At 35.4% G+C, this 2,347-nt stretch overlaps 1 pseudogene across 1 annotated transcript; it reads right to left on the bottom strand.

Moving 5' to 3' along the window:
• Window positions 1-748: 748 nt before the first annotated feature.
• LOC307097208 (eukaryotic translation initiation factor 1A, X-chromosomal-like) lies at window positions 749-1,231 on the bottom strand (annotated as a pseudogene). Its single transcript has one exon. The product of its transcript is annotated as a eukaryotic translation initiation factor 1A, X-chromosomal-like (transcript).
• Window positions 1,232-2,347: the final 1,116 nt, after the last annotated feature.

Below are 2,347 nucleotides of genomic sequence, written 5' to 3'. Positions count from 1 at the left end.
TTTGGAAATGTTGTTTTTTTTTATTATTATGGTTACAACATAAAATGATGGAAAGAATGTTATAAAACATAGTATAAAGTAAAGTTACATAAATATGAAAATAGCCTCTTATCAAATGTAGATTTCTGCCTTCCTTAAATTTTAGCAAAAATCAAAGAGAACATCTAGGTAACTGGAACATACAGAAAGACTCTGAAAAAAATTAGTTGGAACTAAAGCTTATCACTGACCATAATAATAGGCAATTTATTCAAAACATCCATTAACTAGAAAACATTACTTTTATTTATTTTCTCTCTCTCCTCTATTCTTTCACTTTTTAAACAGCAGATAATGTGGTCTTTTCCCCCTAAATTCTATTATATCAAAAAAATACAGTGTTAACATTTCACTTCAAGAAATATAATATTTTGCCTGGTGTGGCTCAGTGATTGAGGGTTGACCCATGAACCAGGAGGTCACCAGTTCAATTCCCCGTCAGGGCACATGCCTAGGTTGCAGGCTTGATCCCCAGCAAGGGGAGTGCAGGAGACAGCTGATAGATGATGTTTCTCTCTCATTGATGTTTCCATATCTCTCTCCCTCTCCCTTCCTCTCTAACATATTAAAAAAAAACATTTTAAAAAAATATACAGTAATACTTTAAAGCAATGAAAATAAATCTGTGTTCCTTAACAAACGGCATCCAGGCTCAAGTTTTAGTCTTCTTAACAGGTGATGGCAAAAATCCAAACTGTAGAACAATATTTAGAAACTATGAGTTCAATTTAGATATCATCAATGCCTTCATCATCATCCCCAAGATCATCAAACTGGATTTCATCATCATCTCCAAGATCAAATGTATCTGTTTCATTGATTTTAGCCTGTTCTGGAAGCTCATCATAGGCCTTCAGACTTCTAGCTTCATCTGCATTCTACTTTAAAATCGCACCAGCTTTGTTCTCCTGATAGTCTCGCAACCAATACAATAATGTCTGAGATGTTTATCCAAACCTTTTTTCTCAATGTTCCTCTGATATGACATAACCTCTTCACACCATCAAAGCACCTCGCTTCTAGTCGTCTATTTCCCAACATTTTGATGACCTAAGCATACCTTTGTTGTCCATCCTCTTTAAAGACCAATTCTCTTTTTTTCAGATTCATTCTCATGGATACCCCTACACCTGTTTTCACCTCCTTTAGCTTTATTCTTGGGCGTGGTGCCAGCCGCCTCCTGTGTGGCCATCTCTTATCAGGTGGTGCCTGGGCGACTCCTCCAAGGGGCCCAGGAGAAGTTACAGTCACTAATCTGTGCAACTGAGTTCTAGGGCGATCTGTAGGGGACCACGCTCCTAAATAAGCAAAATCTAGGACATGTAATATCTGAACTCATTAGTGTTTATCCATAAATCCAAAATAACTTTTGACTTAATGGGGAAAGAAGTCATTTTGAAACCAGTTCAATATTATGGATTTTACTAATCTCCATAATCCCCATTAGCTCCTGTTTAAGAGTTTATTTCCTCCATCCGTTTCTACTGTCCTATTGTTGATAGGGACTAAAAGTATTTTATTTCTGTAGTGTAAACAGTAAATTCTTATCCTTTCTAGTTATTAAATCTCAGGCTAAAACAAGAGGGCATGACAAACTAATTATCACTCCGAACTCAACTTTTCAAGTTAAAGGTTATTTGATTTAAAGCTTAAAATACACAGATGATGAGTAGTTCATGATTTTAAAATGGCATTAATAAAAATGCTTAATCAAGCCCTTGCCAAGACAGAAGTGAATGAGAACATTTACATTGTAAAACAAATGCAATTAAAACAATTTTTAAAAATGCATTTCTTAGAACAGCAAATAGGATTTAGGTATACTTTAAGGAGTTCTTCAGATGTTCAAACCTTGTTATAACTCAAATAAGTCATAACGTTACAGTGCAAGAAACTCAGCAAATATTTCCCCAAATACGGTGGGCTTCATTGAATTTATTCAAGAGGCAGTGTGCTTTGTAAGCTTGGAAATGCTTTCATCAGAACTTGAATTTCTGGAAAAGAACTGCTCTTGCTGGTATGCTGTGTAGGCATTGGAACATTCATTCTGGGTAAATTTCTTCACAATGTAATCAGTCAGAAAATAGCCACACAGATACGATATCCCTCCTTTCATCTAATTAGTATTTTTGGAGCCTCCTAAGAGAACTCTTGCATGGGTCAGCACTTAGGAAAACATAAAGGATAAAACCCTTACAAGTAATCACTGCCCTAAAAATACTTGGTTAAGCAAATCTTTTGTATTTATCAGCTCATTCTGAACTGGATCTCAATTCTTTTCAAATGAACTAGCTCCCTACTTTGATAT

This window comes from Cnephaeus nilssonii (genome assembly GCF_951640355.1).
Source record: "Cnephaeus nilssonii genome assembly, chromosome: 3".
NCBI classification, from domain to species: domain Eukaryota; kingdom Metazoa; phylum Chordata; class Mammalia; order Chiroptera; family Vespertilionidae; genus Cnephaeus; species Cnephaeus nilssonii.
Note: the sequence above shows the minus strand (reverse complement) of the source record. Positions and strands in the feature narration are given on the sequence as shown.